The following is a 21394-nucleotide window of genomic DNA, read 5'->3' on the forward strand; positions in this document are numbered from 1 at the left end:
TGCTTATTTATGACCTAATGTGCTTTTATAACAATTATAAAACACAACAAGAACAGAAAAACTGTTTAAGCTGCTAAGTGGTCTAGTTAAGCCAAGTGAGAAACATGGAAACATCTAACATTAAATTACACTATCACCTTATTTCACCACTTTTAACAGTCAGCATTAACCTATGAAGGCTCTTTCAGACAATTAAGAATAATACATTTTAAAGACACAAAATGGTTGAATAGGAATTTAAAATTCTGATTACCATTAAAAGCCACACTTAGGTGTGGTGCCTTTTCCCAGACCCAATGATCTAAATGATCATTTAATTCATATTCAAACTACTTTTTACTTGGTTTAATTGTTTTTGTATGACGTTAAACTGAAGCTGAACCTAAAATAGTTGTTTGGTTAAATCTGTTTTATTCATTGAAAATAAAACTGCTGTAAAAAGAGAGAAAACAAAGACATTCCAATTCATTCCCGGAACAGCTTTATAAACCACACTGACACCATCTCCTACTCATCCAAATATGAGTGTTGTTGTAAACTTAAAGTGTTATGCCTCTAAATATGCATTTAAGTTGCTAAATTTGAAAATGTCTTATTTCATTTATTTTATTATTTCATTTAGAAATAATAATTAAAAAACATACATTTGAATATTGCTTTATGTGTTTGATCTGAAATAGGAAAAGGCTTTTCAAAATTAGGTTTTTCATTTAGCAGATTATTAAATTTTTGAGACCTTAAAAATGAAAAAGAGCTTCAGCTTGGACACAGTGGTTTTTGATCTGGAAGGAGAGATATTTTAAATTTTAAGTTTTTGTATGGATTTATCTAAAACATCTGGCAAGAAAAATCAATATACTTCTCTTATTGTATGTCAAACTCTAAATATTAGCCAAACTTCCGTTTTGGACTGATTGATCATCATGTGACTAATTATTTAGGTCAGGTTTTTGGCCCCCAAAGTTGTTAAACCTTTAGACCAGGAGAGACATGAGACAGAAACATTAAGAGAATCAGGACCAAGGACCCATCAACCTTTATTTTTGTGTATAGTTGGACAAAACACTAACATTACTCAGTCTAACTTGAATATATGTACATCATCACCTTATTACCTTCTTGAAACTTTTTTTTTTCTTAATATCTTCAGTTTGATAGTGATTCAAACTTGTAATCCATCCTTCCTATAATGAACCAGGCCAGAGAGACCAGACATTCTGCTGCCAAAAATGGATAATTTTGCTCATTCTAACAACTGCTGGGAAACAAGTCTTCTCACCTTCAACAATGCTTGCAACTAGGGTTTTAAGAACCACACTTGAACAAGATAAGACATTTTGGCCCTCCTTCTGAAGCAGAGGTCCTGGAATCTTGTATCCTAATTTTCTTTTTTTTACACATTTTTGCCAATAACTCAGTGTCAGGTATTGGGACTGTGATTTTGCCCCAAAATGTTTTTGGGTTTTCTTCCAGCATTTTTTATTTTTTTTTATGCTGGAAAAAAATAAAATGCTGCAGACTTTTCTGCCCCATGGAAAGGTGCTTCGTTCTAGCTCCTATGCATTTATCTGTAGCTAGCTGCAACTGTTTTTTCTCTTCTGTCTGTGGCACATTGAGTCCATAAGCCATCTGTAAAAAATGTAAATGTTTTAAAATGTGATTATTCTGTATTGCAAACTTAATAAGTAGTCCACCTCCAAAGGTATTATATTAAGAAATTCTATGATGTAGAAAAACACTTTTAAATTCTGTAAGGAAAATAGACTAAACTTGACTGGATAATACCTTAAATAGTTTTATTTTTATTTTTTCTTATTCCAAACCATTTCTTGTTGGCAATTAAGTAAAAATTGCAACCACTTTCTCTTAATCTTTTTTTTCAATTTGCTACTTTTTTTTTAAAGACATCATTAGGAAACACATCATTAGGAATAGACCCTAATGTGATTAAAATTTCAACTAATACAACTAATACATACACGTTTTTTTCCTACTTCAAATGAAGTGTAATTATCTTTGGGTGATAGAAGAAGAACATCTACAAAGACTGTGAAAACATTGAAGACGGTCCGTTCTTTTCTATTATATTTATATATTTATATATAGAAATATTTCTATTTCCATATCAAATTTTAACTTTTTCTTCTAAGGACAAGTCTGCAAAGCAAAACCATAGGGCTGAAAGGAACTTTCAGAGGACATACAGGTGATAGCAAATTTGCTTCCATGTAATGGGTTAGCATGTATCTTATTCGCTACACATTTAACCACTAAACTGCCAACATCTGAACACCAAAAAAGGTCTAAAAGCATCCCCAAATTCTAAAAGGTGCTGTTCTTGAATTGAAACTCATCAAGAGCTTGGTGTTTTTGCAAAGATAACCCTTAAATGTGTTCAACTAAGTAGTCAATTTTATTGTACTAATAACTGGTCATTAGTTATTGAAGCTGGAACTATAATGGTTAGAAGTGCGAAAACTCTTCCACATATTTCTCCTTGTCGGGGTTTGGTTTTCCCAAAACCTTCAGTTAAGGCGGGATTTCTTCAGTGTCTATTGGAGACTGTGTAAATAAAGTACAAGCATCCACCTACCGATAAGACATAGACTTTCCAATTGTAGAAAAGCATCAGAAGAAACATTATGAACTGTTTTAAAATTGTTCTGAAAATACTTCAATCTCTCTGTATTATCTCTTTCTTTTTCCATCAACATAAAAGCTGCCACAGTTAGGCTTTACAACACAGCATGATTTTTATCAAATAGCATTTTTATTCAATAGTAAGGATTGAACACGGGTGCATTTCTTTTAATCCAGTATAAATCAAAATTGTCTTTACCTATAGTACATTTCCCATGATAATTGGCTCTGTTCTGCTTTGACAACTTGTCATTATTAATGATTTCCCTCTAACATTGTTTTTTTCCATAACTACGGTATCTTTCTTTCCCACACATACTTATGCCATAAACTTTCAGTTTTTTTTTCACTTTTCAATCATATATTGATTGAATATGTTTCAAAGTTTCTCATGCACTTACATCTGAAAGTCTCTTGGGTTTTGTCTCTGTGAGCATTAGACATATAAAGACAGTGAAGTTTAGCTTAAACTCAGTTTGATTGAATTAAACGTGTCTGTGAGATGCAATTTGGAGTCACCACTGTAGCTCCTCTACAGTCAACATGGGTTTCTTGTCTGCTTCCATAAATAATGCTCTCCTTGTCCGTCTTGGCAGGTTAGATAACTGGTTATGTCGACGTTGGGTTTATTGAGCCTTGCGCAAGCTGAGAGAAAATTAAACAGTCACATTTATCAGAAGTTTTCTAAAGGCTATTGAATTTAATAAAAAAAATTTACATTACAACTTTTTTCATCCTTTTGTCTAATAATCAGAATATTTAATTCACCAAATCTTATTGCAGATAATTATTATGTGATTTGCTTAGCCTTATCTTTAACAGTTCATTGACTTTTGTCGGGTCAGTCATGAATGAGTTGTTATAACAAAAAAAAAATTATTTGTGGGAACCGGCCTTAAAGGGGTCAAAGAATGCAAAACCGAGTTTCCGTTGTCATAGATGAATAACGATAGTTCAGAGGGTGAAATGGATGCACAGAGAAGTTCAAACCCCATCGACACCTCCTTTCTCTGCAAATCTAACAATTCCAAACTTTCACCATAAAACGGGCGAATCCAAACGAAGCCCCGAATTGAAATCAATTCGGGGATGTTGCCTTATTTGGTTCTGGCCTGTACTTTTGTCATGCCTGGAAATTGACATACAGACCAGCCAACTGGTTCACTGGCCCTGTACTGACAACTGACAAAAACAAAAAGCTATGGGGAACAATAATTGTTTAGGATTCCTGCATTACACATAGGAAAATAAATAGTAATCACATGAGTTAGATGGTATCTGTTGATTTGGGCTTTGTTTTCTGCATTATGTCACCTCAGAGGTGGTTCTCTGAGCTGTTGCTCTGTTTGTTTTATAACCCATTGCACATCCCTGTAATCTTCCATACTACAACTGCCAACTTCCTGCTAAGTTTTACTGCATTTAGCCTGTGGGCTTTTCTGTAATCTTTTTCTAACTGCCTCAGCATAGGAACTGCCACCCCCGTGTTTTGCTTCTGTTTTGGCATGTTCTTGGTTTTTGCACAAAATCCATTAGTCTGCAATATGTTGTATTTTTCACCGTTCTGTGAGTTGGGGGCAAGGGATTTTCATTCAAAAGGCACATTTAACCCATTAAATACCTACTACCCTGAAAAAATACCTCAAGGAACGTAGTTGTTTCTGCCAAGCCGCTGATGTGATGCAGCAGTGAGGGGATGGCCAGCCATTTCTTGAAAGCCTAAATTAAAGCTAAAAGGCAAGGCTTTTCCAAATTAGTATTCTAATGGTACTGCTTCTCTGATGGTCACCTGATAAGTCAACTATCTGCAAACAGATTGCTGACTAGATCCTGGAAACGTGAAAGAACACTGCCTTAAATAAATATCAGTTTCCCGCTAAACTTTTCTTTCATAATGTGTCACATTGCAACAAAAGTTATCTAATTTATTGGGACATGCAGCGATGGACTCAGACTATATATTAAATTCTATATAAATGAAATCAAGTGCAATCCAACATATTTAGAAGCCATCTACTATTTAAATAGAATATTTCTGTCCAATTTAATCTTAATATAAATGCAGCAATTTTGTGATAGCCTTAGTGGTCTTTTAGAGTAAATAAAAAGCATCATGGAACACAGAAAAGTCAGGGAGAAAATTGTGGAGAGGTTTCAATCCAGGTTGAATGATATTTTCAAAGGTTTTTAACATCCCACAAAGCTATGTTTAACTCACCACCTGAACATAGAAAGAGTAAGGCTGACTGCAAACCTACTGAGACATTGGCATCCACCTAGAGCGATGACTGAGATACACAACTCAGCTGGATGTATTTGCTGATGGGGAACATTTACTGTTTTGCATTACACAAATACAAACTTGATAGAGAAGAGGCATATTTCAGGGATCACTAGAGAGAGTAAATAAAGGTCCACAGCCCATTTAGGGGATCCATATTCAGAGAAACATTTGTAAGGGGAAAAAAATTAGACCAAAAAATTGACTTTTGGCATACATGCAAAATGTTTTTGCAAGTACAAACTTTGCTTCTGTTGAAACATAGTGGTGGCAAGAACATGCTGTGAATCTGTGCTCCAGAAAGACTTAATCCTGGGAAAGTTCTTTAACATTTTAGCAGGACTCAACTCTACACATGCAGTCAGATATGGAGGGGGAATTACCGCAAAATAATCATGCTTTCTACCCTGATCTTTTGCTTCCTTGCCTGATAATTGGGTGGATAATCTTGCCATGTGTGGTGTTAAGAGTGATTCGGTATTCTCGGTAGAATGCACAGAAAAATCCAACATGTTGGATTGTCTTGGCCTAACATCCTATCGTGCTTGGTGTGTCCCAAGTCAAGCACATTCAAACCAGATGTTGAATTGTGTCAAAAGCTGATCTTGGAGCCGTGATATTTTCTCCTGCAGAGCTGTCCACATAAAACCATAAAAATCGACAAGAATATATAGGGGTTGCAATCTACTTAGGTTAAGAAGAAAATCCAAGAGAATAAATTTCTCCATCTACAAGGAAAATCAAGAGTGCTTGAATTGTGCCTATATTTTCTTAACTGCAAATTTTTTTATTATTAATATTCAAAAACTTGGGTCTGAAAAATATTTAATTTTATATTCTGGTTCTTACTCTTTTACCATGTATATGTGTTATAATCACTCTCAGTTACTAAGATTGACCAAGTGAATTGCAGGCTTAAGGGAGGTATCACTGGGTATCACCAGTGCTGGCACTCTGCCTGTATGCAGTGATCTGCTGATCTAAAGAACTACAACATATCATTTAATGGTATGATAGCATTTCAGATGAACTGGCTGCATGGATGATGTTTTAAGGTTTACTTTTTTACTTACAAACTTAAGACTACTTCTATATGACTCATCACAGCAGATAATATAAAGCCACTCTCTTAATTACGTCTACCATTCTACACTGGGACCAACAACATGCATCAGATGTGTCTGTACACAATCTGCTTGATGCATGTCTACATTGTAAAAGTCGATTGATCTGCTTTGCTTGAGACAAAGAGATGTTCCACTAAAACTATTCTATCACCATTTTTTTAATGGTCATGGTTATGTTTTGAAAGTCATCTGGCAAATCAATCTTGCTGTGTGAACCTGCCTCCACTTTATCCAGAAGGACTGAATATGGGATTATTGGAAACTTTGGATGAACTTTGAACTTTAATTTTATAGAAGTGCAAAGCCGAAAGAAACAGACAAGCAAGTTTACTGTAGGTAGTAGTGTAGTTGTGCAGAGAGCCCAATAAACTGAATGATGGATCTAAAAGAAGTGGATGCAAAATTGTAATTTTCAGATTTGTATTTTAGAAAAAATATCCTTTTTTTCCAATAATACATTGAGGTTTTCTAGGTAATGATGTAGCTAAATACCTAAAGTTTAAAGAAATTTAAGTAACTATTTGTAGGAATATGAAATAAGAGAGAAAACCTGTGTATTGAACTGATTCTCAAATTTTTGGCATTAGCATTTCCTCCTCACCCCTTTCCTTCTTGACCTTAAAAGCCTTAACTCCTCCCGGCCAATTTACTCTTACCCTGCAGGTTGTGGCGTCTCCCACTGATGGAAAAGAAATGCTAAGACAGACTGAAGCAGCTGGGCGCCCATGAGCTGCACACCGAGCTGTATAGAAAGTATCGTCATTACATCTGGTCACCCACTGTTCAGCAGACACACCCTGTGTCTCTCTTACCTGCTGATGAACAACATGGCAGAGCAGAATCACACCGTTTGGCACCACAAGGCTGAATGGGGAGGGAGGACACCATTGCTACAACAATGGACACCCAGGCATGTGGTACAAAAAATAAAGGGAAAGACATGCAATTGAAGGAGAGCAGCTCAGCTGTGCAGGGTATTCCTGCTGATGCACTTTAGCTTGGCAAAATCAGGCTTTGATAGATTTCGGGTCCTTTCAGCTGCTTTAGCATTTGTGTAGCTATTAGAGCGAAATATAAAAGTAGAAAAGGTCAAATACTAGTAAGGAAAACTGAAGTCCATTTGTACTGCAAAGGCAATCAAAGTTGGACTGCAGACTGTATGACAGAAGGGAATTTATCTCCATACATTCCTCAGCTTCATCCACCCGCTTTTACTCTCTTCTCAATCATCAATAAATGTTCCTGACCCAGTTTTATTTATGCTCATGTCAACCCACTGTCTCCACACGTTTTACAGATGTTATACGGAGATGTGTTCTTCAGATCAAGAACTCCCCAGGTTCATATCTCTGCTTGTTTTTCTTTCTTGATACTAAAGAATATCTGAGGTTTATCTCTCACAAGACTGATGCTCCAGAGCATGTCTGGCCAGCCCAGTTCAACATTTACAATCTACCAGTTTGCTTGATGGGAAAGCTGCCATTTCGATTGGCCCCTGGGTCAAACCAAAAGTGTGTATGCATGCTCACTTTTTAATGCTGCCATGCAAAGACATAAACAACAAATTTGACCATGAGTATGATCATGAGCAAAGGCAACCCAAGGTAAGTAAATTTTTCCAGCACGGTTTAAAACATGGTATTTCTTAGATGAGTGCAAGGGAAAGGAGATCAGGCCGGGAAACACACAATATATAAAAAACTCTAATGTACATAAAATCTAAAAATACAACAAAGAATATTCAGAAAATATAAGCATGCTTTCTTCGAAAGAAAGAAAAGTCTATGCCAAGTCTGTTGTTGGCACTGTGAAATGCTACAAAACACAATTAAACAGTTGACAATGATAGGTTACAGAGAGAAGTGGAGCTTTCAGAAGATATGTGGTTTGTACGTTCATGTGAAAGATGAAATAACATTTTGAGAACATTTTACTCTGAGAGCCAAATTCATGAACAATTTTTGTTCTTCAGAAACCAGAAAAGGATGCAATTAGGCCTGGGCGATAAAGTGAATATATACAGTACCATTACCCTTATTCACTAAAATAATGGCGACAATTTTCTCATGGCTCTAGTAGAAATAAAGGTAATTTTGCTGCTTTGCCTGTGAGCGCTGGTGTCTGGTATTTCCTTCCCCTTTAAGACTGTGCAGCATGTGTGTAATCAGGTGACTCCACCCATACAGTCAGAAGCATATACAAAGAGAATGGCGGATGAGCCCAGTGAAGAAGCTTCTAACAGCTGTAAACAAAATTACATCAGTTAATACAACTACAACATACAAAATAAAACTAATTATAGACTACACCATACGATTTTTTTTGCCCTTTTTGGGCCGATCTCCAGTCGTGAGAGAATATTTTTCCATCAGGCCAAGTTTCAGCCTCATCATGCGTCCTGCGTCGAGTATATACAGGCGGTAACAAGGAGTGATCGGCTCACGAACAACTTAGGATCAGGAATAATAAGGGCAGGAGAAAATCAAACATGTTTGAAATTCAGTCGGCCTCTATAAGGTATTAGTAGGGAAATCCTGCTGTTGAAGCAAAAATGCGAGCATCTTTGAGGCGATTAACCAGAACCTTACATACTGTGCATGTGCGAACAAGGGAGTACAACCAGTGCCATGTCTCTGCACTTAGTCCGCCGTGTGCTTTTTGGACGTGCAGTGTGAACAGATAGATTGCATCATAGAGTCAGGGCGTACGGTGTAAGAATTTGCATCATGAGCTGTGAACCATCCATCCATCCATTTTCTGACATGCTGAATCCCAAGTTGGGTAGCAAGTGTCACTGGTGCCTATCTCCAACTGTCTACGGGCGAGAGGCGGGGTACACCCTGGACTGGTCGCCAGTCCATCACAGGAACTTTAAACCATTCGGTTTCATTGTAAGGGTTGAGCCGTAGCTGAGGACAAGGATTGAAAATATTGTACAGTGTATGCCTGAAATTTGAGATTTAGGTGGAGGCTTTCCCCTCTGCTAAGTTAACAACCACAAACATACTGTATAGTATGATCTAAATAGAAATAGATAAATGTATATGTATGAATCAGACAGACCAAGTGAAATTCTGGATCAGCTATATGGAAAAATTTGAGAATGTGTTGTATTTAATAACCCAATATGTTTAAGATTAAGCTATATTACAATGAAACGGTATTTAAAATGCAAGAAAAAGTCACTCTATTCCCTCAATTTCTCAATTATGCAATAAAATGGAATTCCAAAGCTTAAATTATTAGAAAATAAGAAAGAGTTCAAGAAGTTATCATTACTTTTACATAAAACTAAAATATATTAAAAATGAGTAGCCTCCTGTTCAAGATCAAACAGGGTAATAACTGGTACCTAACCCACCTCCCTGAAGTCCAGTGTATTTGTACTGATGGCACACTGATACACACGTTCTGCTCTCCCACTTAGAATAGACCCCTTCAGATGATCATTATTAATTCAACAACCTGCCAGACTGGGCTTTAGCCTTAATACATTTTGAGATTGAGCTATCTGCACTAGCAACACTCTGTGTAATTAATGATGGAGGAGAGGTGAGCAAATTAGATCGGTCCACTGAAAAAGGATGAAGCCGGGGAAAGTCTGAGCCCAAATTCTACAGATTAGCTGTTATTTTTATTGCAATACACCCAGGCAACATTTTGACTTTTCATATATACCAGTCATATCTCTGAGCTTCATGCATATAGTTAAAGTTTTGCTGCATAGTCACCTCAATCATGAAAAGTGTTTAAAGAGGGAACATATCGACTTCTGCATAAACAATGACCAAAGTTGTTGTTTTTTTTATATATATATATTTTAAGCACAGCTGAACTTTTCTGCCTTTTCATTTTCTCTGCTAATATAAAAGTCGCAGAAAACCAAAAAACCTTGAGCGAGCACGAGCAGACAGCAACACATCCCTCCTCTTTTCAACTGGCTGAGACTTTGTTGACAAAAGATGAAACGAGACCTTTTGAAGGTCGATGTTAGCAGGTGAGGGATGCCGTGTCCTGCCTGTGTGGCGGTATTGTTTTGGGGGGTGTGCAGCGCCTGGCCTCTTATCTCTGTTGATGTGATGCCTTCATCCTGCTCTACCCCTAGGTTACTAACGCTCCACCTGCACTTTGATGTCCCAGATGCCGCGTCTTTCCAAGCGTCTCTTAGCAAAAGAGCTGTCAGCAAGGAACACCAGGAGACGTGTGTTCGAGAGCAAAATATGTTATTCTCAATGTAAAGTTTGGAAGTAATTGTTGGATATGAGTGAGAAGTACAATCACTGAGGAACATCTTTAAGTGGATTTAAACAAAGTGTGAAGGGTGATGGACAGAGCCTATTCATCACTGGGCAAGCAGAGACATGCCCTCTGGTTTTATCTTCACAGTAATGTGTTGTGTTTTTAAAACCAGTAGTGCCAACAGGATAACGTTCTAGTCTAAACTAAGGAAAATCTGTTGCTATCAGTAACAAAAGACGATACAGTTTCACCTCACACTCTGACTAAGGTCTGTTGGAACTTGCCCCAGCCACAGTTCACCTTTAACCGTCGATGAACATGACCTTCTTCGTAGAATTTCAGCAGCCTTTCTGGATTTTAACCTTTTTCATCTCCAGGCAGTACATTTTTCAAAAACTTTTTTAGTGTTTTATACTTCAGTCTTCTTTTTAAGATATTAATTTTGTCCTGCAATTTATCTTTTTGACAAGAGAGAGACACATTTTTCCTTTAGGCACGAGTGTTGGTATTTCTCATCCTTTAAAAAAATAAGAGTTAATTTCTCCTATAGTACTGAGCTTCTATTTCATAGCTTTGAATTTGAGAGGACGTACTGTTTAATGCTTTTAAGCATTTTGAAGTCCTTGTATAATAAAGCAAAAGAGAGGAATATTTATAGTAAAACCTGGACTCTGTGCCGCCTTTTTTGACCCTCTTTTTGGTGGTCAGAGGATATACTTCTTTTTTATTCACTGTCAGCTGCTTGGTAAGTAACTATACATTAAATGTTTAAAGTTAGCAGCCAGATATCAGATGTCAGCTTGATTTTGGCCAAGTATCCTCTTCTCAATTTGCCAATAAATACAGTTCCACATGGGCCAATTTTACAGATAAGCAACCCCAAATTATATCTAGGCTCTTCCATACAGTTTTTTTTCTGGACGTAGAAATGCTGTGATAAAGAAATACTTATAGACCAGTCACATCCTGACTGATTTTTAATATTATGTTAAGAGTTAAATGAGCCTTAGCAATACAGTTCCATATGAAACATATATTGTAAAATAAGATCTGTGCATGAAATTGAAATGCTCTGAAGGATAATAGGTCCCATGTGAAAACATCATAATATCAATTATATTTTTCTTTTTTTTTTCTTCTGAATATAAGTGAAAACTCCAGCTTTACACCAACCATTCTAGGGTATCCTCTTGTGTGATGGAGTCACAACCATATGGCTGTCACTAATTATTTGAGCGCAGGGTGTTAAGTGGTAGTACAAAATGTCTTTGCTTTAAAAGACATGACAAGCATGTCAAGTATGACATGATAGCTTAAATAGACCTTGAAGCTCATAGCTAATAGGTTTAGAGACAGTCATAGCTTTGGTACTCAAACCGTTTCAATATGTCTGCCCTTCTACCATGATAGCACAAAGCATAGCTCATTTCCTACTTTTGGTGTCATTAGATTATAGTGCCAAATGATTTAAATTAGAGTCCATTTATTAGCATGGTCATTTCTTACAAATGCTTTAGGGAACAGTATGTTTGAAATGCAACAAACTTTTGTTAGTGACAGAGACATCATTTACAACAAATCGAAGTCCCTAAAGTTCTATGTAATAGTTATCATACTTAAATTATGTTTCTGATGTAGCCAGGGAATGTGAAAGCATCAGATAAAGCAAGAAGTCCAGTCTCAGCACTACACTGTTCAGATCTTTCATCTTATGTGCTATGGTATTAAGTAATTATAGAGCAGAGCTTGAGTCACAAGCTGTGGGATTATCATACTGTCTTCAAGATGTAGAGGAAATAATGAGCCTTTGTCTGAAGGAGGTCAGCAAACTGCAGAATATAAACACCTTTTGGTTTTATTATTTTTTTTTTGTCATGAATCTATTCCTGGACGTCTGTTTTGGTCTTAGTTCCTGCAGTGGTGAATCACAGAGACCAGGAGCACTTTCCTGTCAACTAAACAACCCCAGTGATTAAAGAGCAAGCCCCCTGCTTAATAAGTGACTAATCCCACTGCCCTTTTAGTTTGACTGTTCAAATGGATGAGCTAGCAGGTCACAGACGCTCATCCAGGCCAGGTCTATGGTTACTGCTAAAGTACTGCTTCACAAAATTCCAGCTCTTACAAATCGTGCCCTTGGGTTGAAGTTGGACTTTTATTTTCTGAGAAGTAAATAAAAATCACCAATAAGCATTCACAATTTATCCCAAGATAAAGATTTTTTCCTTTGTATAATAGTGAAATTTGAGAATTTGCTGCTGGGTCAACAGTGAAATAAACATTTGACTTCAACATCTACATTGTTTGTGAGCAGCTATTAATATTGACTGACACAGACAGTGTAGCTCAGTACAGCACTTATTTTAGTGCAGCTTTGATGAGTCAATTTTATAGCAGCTTTTGTGTCAATGCTGCAGTCAAAAACCTGACTATTCCAAACGATTGTTAGAAAAAAGAGACTGCAGATAAATAAGTTGTTTTATTTACAACTTGAGCATGCAAAGATGGAAATGTTTTACAGAGGCTGTAACAATTTACTCAGTGCCATTCAGTTTCTGTTCCTTTTCAATCCTCCTTAGAGAAACAGGGATCTTTCTAATTGTTCACCTTATTAAACCTGGCATTTGTACTTTTTCTTTTCATTCTAGAAGTATTCTAATGCAGCTCTTAGATCTAGAAGTTGTTATTACTGTACATTTTGGTAGATTTTTAAAACATTTCAAGAAATAATTTGCAGAGCTTAACATATTCAGTTGGGGAAAAGCTCAGTTAGGTATAAAGTATTCATATTATGTATACTTATGTGGTCATATAGGTGCTTTTTTTGCCTTTTCGACTGTTTTAAAGGTAAACATGCTGTAGTTACTTTTATTCAAATGTGCTCTATTGTGCTTTTTCAAAGTCAACTATAAGCATACATGTGATGAAATGTTGCCTATGGCAATACAAAATATTTCTTTTATTTTATAAATTGTAATTTATTTTCTTCCAAAACCCAGAGGAAAGATCCTTGCATTAACTGCGATGCTGGCTTCCTTCCTTTGCCATATCACGCCATTGTTGGTGACCAGGCTTTTCTTTTGTAAGGCTAAACAAAGTCTGATACCTTTCAAAGCCAAAACACATTTTCAAAACTTAAAACAGTTGAAAACATGGGCTGATATTGTGTATATTAGATGCTAAAATGTCCATTTTGTCTCAACATTGAGCAGAAATGACTGCACTACTTGTATGCCTCACATCCACATTTACTGAGAGGAGAAAGCTGTTGTATTTATTACGGCAGGTGTGGCATATTCATGGTACTTTTAGTTAACACTGGTCTAAAAAAGATGGTGATGGCCACTTCTCTTTCTAGGAAAAAGAAAGACAGCTGCTCAGAGAGAATAATTCCTGAAGATTACTTAGACATGTCTAATTTTTATAGCTGAGTGGCATAATAACATAATGAAATGAAAAACTTATTTTTCATTACGTTAAACCCTTAAATTCTGAAAAATAACAAATATAACTACTGGAATCTTAATAAGCTTATACATAAATACATAACACATAAAATATGAATTTGCTAAAGTTTATTGCAATGGTTTTTTTTAAACCTTTTTTAAACCTTTTTGCTTTTTTTGATCCTTATCAACATGAAGGAAGGAAAACGTAACACTCTGTCCATTGTGCAGCAAGATAAACTGCTGATCAACTCTGCCTTTTCTGTTCTTTTCCTTAAAACCACTTTAAAGGAAAATATCTGTAATTTTAACTTTTTATTTGATTTACTTTAAATATTCCTAGTCGAAACAATCACAGTAAATGACCTAGAAAGTAACCTTTCTAGATTAAGATATTGTTATTTCAAGTACGTTTGTAAGTGTAAAGTCAGGTTTTAAGCTAAGCTAAATAACTGTATTTCATTTCTAACCACTACAGTTCAAAATTATATATCGTGTTACCATTTAATTCTGTGTTTCAGTTCAAATTAGCAATCAAATGCATCCATGCACTAAAAAGTATTTAAAAAAATGGGGGCTATAACCCGATAACTGTGTGTTTGGAGTGATGGCCTAGTGGTTAGAGTAGTGCGCTTGTGCTCTAAGAAGGTTACAAGTACCCAATTCAATCCCCACAGCCTCCATTCTGGGTTCCTGAGCAAAAACCTTAACCCCACGTTGCTCCCCAGGTGCCGCACAAGGGTAGCCCACTGCTCCCCAACGGGATAGGTCAAATGCGGAGGGTGAATTTCCCCAATGTGGGGCAATAAAGGGATTTATATTTAAATATTTGGTCATATTCATACTGTTTTCTTGTGTTTTTTGGGTATTGATAACCCAAAGAACTTCAAAACGGTAAATAGCGTACCTTTTTAAACAAACTGATCATCAATTGTACATTCATATTAAAATCCTTTTATTTAAAGGCTGGAGTTTGAAAAACAAAATTTGGACTCAGCTTAAATGTACATGTTGGCAATGATGAATACACAACAGAGTCAAACTGAGCCATCTGTTATTGTCATTTCTCAGGGAGNCGATTGTGATTGATTGGGAGGAAGCAGTGACTAGCATAAACCTACATGCTAGGCTACAATGAGAAGGAAGGAAAACTGCGTTTCTTTTTTATCGAACTTTTATCGACCCTCTTTTTTCTATTGCACCACATGTCTATCGATCGATATATATCGTTATTGAATTATCGCCCAGCCCTAACGTGTCTAACCCACATGCAGAACCCAACACAAATTAGCAATCAAATGTATCCATGCACTAAAAGTATTTTATAAAATGGGTGCTATAACCCAATAACTGTATTTGTTTCAGCTAAATACAGTGGAGTGTGTTTGGAGTGATGGCCAAGTAGTTGGAGCAGTGCGCTTGTGTTCCATGAAGGTTGGAAGTACCTGGTTCAATGCCCACAGCCTCCACTCTGAGTTCCTGAGCAAAAACCTTAACCCCATGCTGCTCCCAAGGCGCCGCACAATGGCAGCCCACTGCTCCCCAAAGGGATAGGTCAAATGCAGAGGGTGAAGTTCCCCAATGTTCCCAATTAAGGATTCATATTCAGACTGTTTTCTCATATTTTTAGGTACTGATAACCAAAAGAACTTCAAAACGGTAAATAACATACGTTTTTAAAAATAATCTGTTCATCAATTGGACATTGACATTAAAATCCTTTATTTAAAGGCTGGAATTTGAAACACAAAATTTGGACTCAGCTTAAATGTACATGTTGGCAATGATGAATACACAATAGAGTCAAACTGAGCCATCTGTTATTGTCATTTCTCAGGGAGTATTATTCTTAATGCCCTGCACACCCAGCAGTCAGCTGTGCCACAGTGATACATTTAATCTACATAAATCATAAGTGAGGCTAAAAGCATCCATTACTCACATGGAAAGTTGACAGACAATGGCAATTGGCTGAAAGGGCGACTTGGGCAGAGTTCAATTGTCACAGGAGATAATGTTTCATCTCTTTTGTTGCACTGCAGTGAGTGACCCCTGACCCCCTTCAAACCCCTCTCCTAAATCAGTGGCTGTGATATGGATTGCATTGCTCACTGTTTACATTACCCCCCCTTTTAACAGCCTTTTACACCTGTCCTGTCACGTCCTCAGAAAAGAAACAGTGATACATTTTTGACTGGAGTGGAACAGAAAGACCTTTGTGTGTGGTGTGTGTTTGATGAGATGAGAGATTAATGCCCAGGCATATACATGGATTCACAAATGCCTCCATGCGTACACCTACATGGACGGCCCACACAAAGTCACACAGAAACTCAGTAAGACACTCATAATTCTGTAGAGACCTGTCAAACCTTCAGACGGGTGAGTTATGGAGCCGTTGGATGCGTCTGAACACGGAGGGGAAGATTCCATTGAGGTAAGGAGTGATAAATGAGGAAGATGTGAGGAGTGGAAGCTCACTCTCAACAAAAAAAACTCCACAGCTGCTCACTTGAGAGGCCGAGAAGGCAGATGTGTGCCAACGCCTCAGTGCCGTGTTTTCCCAGTTCATGCATTCATACGGAATCAGCAAGGGCCAGTTTAGTATTACAAAACATGAAAAAAAGTGAAAGAAAAGTGTGTTGTGTTAAAGCAGCAAAGCCATGTAGCTTAATACAACACACATAATGATATTCATAAATGTGGGGGATGTAAGCAACATGTGATTACACAATATTGTGTAAGACTGAATGGAAAATGGGCTACGAGAGTCTACTTTGAGTGACTCAGAGTCTAGACCAGCTTTAGGTTTCTGTTTCCCATCTGAATTAAGTCTGTGCTTTTCTCCCATGTCCTCTGATTTTTGATATAGCATGTGTCCTGCAAAGAAGGTTCCAGTACACATGCTTTATGATGGATAGTTTAGCTAGTTTTGGTAAATCACTGTTGCCTTTATTATCATTTGTTACTTGATTGTCTAACCATCTTTGGCTGAGCTTTTATTGCAATACACAGTCTATTAGTGACCTAAATTAGTATTGATGGAATTGATCAGAAAGCACCCAGGACTAACCTTTAGTTAGAGGGCCTTCAAACCTTGGACATGCTTAGAACTGCAAAGCATCCTTCATTAGAATAGCATGAGGAATGGGGCATTTGCACAAGCTCAGTTACAGTGCTCAACGGATACCACCAAAATACCATAATACTTATGGTATCTATTTAATCTCAGCGCATTTAAACCTCATGTAGAGACTGAAGCAATTTTACACACAGAGTTCTCCATTTTGCTCCTCTGTTACAGAATAGGCTCACACAGAGTGGATTTATATATTGACTCTTTGTGTCCTTAAATACTCATATTTAAGGATCAACTAACACAGCATGATTTAATTGTTTTTAATTGATGCTTTTGTTGGGAGACTGCTGCAATATATTTTACTTAAAGTTGCATTGAATTGTTTGAGAGATGTATGAACGTGTTCCTTTTGTCCATATCCTTTTCCAACCTGGCTTATCTTGTGATAATATGGTGTATGCTACAAAAGTAAATGCATAGGGAGGTGCAGTCAAAATGTTTCCTGTGGTTTTGCATCAAATGACAATGTCTGGATGTAAATCTAACTGTAGTTCAGTGAAAATACTTTACAGAAGCTCTATCTTATAAATATTAATGAGCTTAAACATACTCCAAATCTGTACTGTATTTTTCTGGGAAAATTGATTTTTGTTCATGCCCTTTTAGATGTATTTAATAATTATATATGCTATTTGCTTTTCTGAAAGTATCACAGTTTAAACCAAAAAAAAAATTAGCTGCAACATGATCAGGTGGAAATAGAAAATGATTATGTCATTTCCTTTATATACTTACAATATGTTGCAATATTTTCTGCTGACCATGGGATATTTTCTCGTCATTCAATATAGGCTTTGCTGTGTTTTTTTTTTTTTTCCAGGCACATGTATCTGTTAATGTAAAACAGATATCTATTACTTTACCACACATTGTTACATATAGATTTGTTTCCATGTTCTTTCGTGCTTTTTGTCTCTCTGTATCACACACACTTTAAAGCCATCCATTATCCACACACTTACCACTTTCATAGCAGCCCACGCGCACACATACTGTGCCTCACACAGGAACACGCTAACCTGCATCAGCGCCAATTCATTTCTCATCGCCCCCCTCCTCAACGCTATATCAGACTAATGGACCTAACAGCGCGCCCACCGCTATTCAAAGAATCACCAGAATAAAGAATGATCCATGCGTGTGAAGATGAAAAGTTTGAGACAGACTAAGAGAAAAGAGGACACTGGATTCAGTGAGGAAATGATGGATGGAGATAGAAAAGAGTGATGAAAATGACATGTTGAGGGGTACGCAAAGAGTAAGGATGACAATGCTGGACTGACAAGAGGCACTAGCTACGTAACAGTGTTGTCTCGCTGTTCTCAGACTGTCAGCAGCCGTGCTGTGAAACCTAGACATCAAGGCTCTTTGATGGGAACATGTCCTAATACTTTGTAGGTTTTGCCAAAACTCCATGTAGGTGTGAGGCAAAATGAAAGACAGCTGAGACAGAGATTAAGCCAGTGGAAAAAAAAGCTAAACAAAGGTACATTTGTGTTTGGAAATCCACTACGGTTAAATACATATCCTTAAAAGCACATCTTTCCAGGATGCTGTAATAACTAACTCGGTGGTAGATCTTAAGTCAACAGCAATCCCTTCCATGGGGTGTGTCTGTTTCACCTCTTGTGTTACAGGACGTGGCCGGCAGGTGGCTCCGTGCAGCTGTAGCTCATTAAGGCTAATCAGAAGGAGCTTAAGAGGAGCAGTTTCCCCTGAGGTAGATGCTAGATCGTTTCTCAAAGAGTAGTAATCAAGCCTCCTATTGTATGAATTCTTTGAATCTGCTTTGTAACATTTAATTCAATGGTTTAGGAAAGCAACTCTTCTAACTTCATGCATTGGCTGCACATGTGATACTTGCATCAAACAAACAAAATGATGAGAATCAAAGTGAAGATTTGAGTGTCAGCTGTATTTTATCTAAGACTACTTTCAGTATGCTTTTGTTGGCACGTCTGCTATTGAAAACTGCATAAGTTCTCTGCTATCAGCTAATCTAAAGAAGAGTAATCTTTTTATTTCACTGGATCCTCTGTGTTCTTCCCATAAACATTGGCTGGGCAGGGGCAATTATTTAATACTCTTTATCATAAATATGGCCATGCATTGTTTCCTGTTATTTTCACAACCAGTTCATGGTGGAGCCAACCATTAGCCCACTGTGCTGTAGCACCAATAGCATACTGAATGGGACTCAATGGCTGTAGGAAAGCCCTGCCTTAATAAGGCATGCATTTTAAGTGTTGCTCTGGAATCTTGCAAAATTACATTGCTACTAATGCGCTCATTACCAAGTAAATTAGCTAAGCAGCAATTTCCTTTTGTCTTTAACAGCTCTGATTTAATAAATGTCAATCATTTGCAAGCATGCCTAATGAGAATAATAAAAAAATAACATAATTTATACAGTATGTTTAGAGGTAGGATCTAAAGCCTAGAGAAGTGAGTCACAGATGTAATATTTCTGGTGCTGAATGAATTATGTTTGTTAAGGAGCAGGAGGCTGGATCAAGGAGCTGTGTTTAAGCTGATAAAAATGAATTCTGCAGCAGCCATGTATAGCAGGAATAGATTGTTTATTCAGTGAACCTGTTTTATTTGTCTCTCCTTAAACAAAGTCTTCTTGCTATTTTTAAATGTGATGCTACTGACTTTCAATCTGAATGCAAATTGCCTCTTCCAGTGATCCAGTTGCAGACATTAAAGCTGCCTTCAGTTAAATCCCTAAAAACAGAAGCAAATATAAGTGAGGTTATTTCAAAAACAAAAGATGTTTCCAAAGGATCTGTTATCACTGCTAGGAGGAAGACCAATAACATAAAAACACATAAAACAAACAGCAACTTGTGCACAATCTTAAGTTCATTAACAAATAGATGTCTTTTAATTAATAAATAAATCATGTACAACTAAAAGGACAGCTAACAGTTGAATGAAATCTAAACAACTTAATTTAGATTCATTTTAGTTCTGTGTGTTAGCTTACCCCCGGCTCACACCGACTCCGGTCTTACCGTTGCGGTGCGGTGGGTGCGGCGCCGCAGTGATTCCAAGTCATTAAAAAGACGTAAACCTCTCTCACCGGCTGCTGAGCTGTCCGGCTGCGGTTACCGAGACACTCCGGCACTGCAGAAAATTCAGCAAGAAAGCTATCCTTGTGGCGTGCCGGAGCCCTCTGCAACAAGCTCTTGCAAATATCCTTATTTGGGCCGTGTTATCGCATGAAGTTACGTGAACTCAAGTGAACTTCTGTTCTCGCGTGTTAAATCTCCGGACCTGTTGCCGGAGCCGCAGAGCCGCACCGCACCGTAGTCAAAAGGGCGGTGTGAGAGGGGTTGTGCGGAAGTTGTGGTCTCCATCGGCTTGGTAACCGCACCGGAGCCAGTGTGAGCAAGGGGTTATACTGCATCCATGAGTCTTTAAGTGCCCCATTCCTTTCCTGATGCTATTAACAGGGTTTCCGATCACCATCAACTAAATATCCATCCATCCATCCATCCATCCATCCATCCATCCATCCATCCATCCATCCATCCATCCATCCATCCATCCATCTAACCTAAAATAATCTCTGGATCTAGGGAAACTTTGGAACAACATATGAAAGCTCCATAAAAAGACAAGTCTAAACATGTTAAAACATGTGAAAAATATCTGCAACTTAAAAGACTGCCTACTAAAACAAATAAAGGTATAATTCAAAGTTTTTGACTAAGACTTCATGTGGGACAAGCTTTTGAATTGCCTTTTTCCACCAGCGAGGCTTTATTTTTTTTAGATTTTTGATATTCTTTTACTACGATGCTCAATAAATATTCTGCAGCTGCCAGTGGGGTTCATTCAGTTTGAAGTCTGAGAAAAGACATGGCATAATAGACTGAAAGGTTAGCAAGTGGAGCAGTGAGAGGCATGTTCCACTTGAGTCTCTACTATAAATTGCTGGTATTCATCAACTTAAGTGATGAGTCTGTGTGATGAATGGGCTCTCATTAATATCATTATGCTATTAGGCTGTGCCTTGCTCTCTCTAGCTCTACCTACAATATGCAAAATACAGCAGTTAATCCAAATGCTCAGTTGTTTCTTTCTATATTACTGTGTTTACGGTATCCACCTTTACACCCTTGGGGTAGGACAACTTTTAGGTCCAATATCTGTAGATAAAAAAAAAAAGAAAAAAACAACAAAACAATAGCTTGTAGCATAAAAATTTAAATGTACACTGAAATATGGCTTTTTGGTTTTAATTGTGTCATATGGCTCAGTCAGAGTCTTAATTTTAAGGGAAAATATGATTTATTATTTAGCAATATTGTAATATTTCAAACACTAAAACACATTTCAGTTTTTTGTTTCAGATGTTCCTGTGCACTATGACAGCTATCTGGTTATGGCGTTCCATGTATGCACATCCTGCCTGGATTTTACACCAATCGGAGGTCTCTGTCCAGAAGAGTGCAGTCCTAGGAACAGCTAAGATACTTCGCAGAACCCTCAAACTCCCAGGCCTCTGGTAGAG

Source organism: Cyprinodon variegatus, unplaced genomic scaffold (genome assembly GCF_000732505.1).
Source record: "Cyprinodon variegatus isolate N-32 unplaced genomic scaffold, C_variegatus-1.0 Scaffold877, whole genome shotgun sequence".
NCBI classification, from domain to species: Eukaryota; Metazoa; Chordata; class Actinopteri; order Cyprinodontiformes; family Cyprinodontidae; genus Cyprinodon; species Cyprinodon variegatus.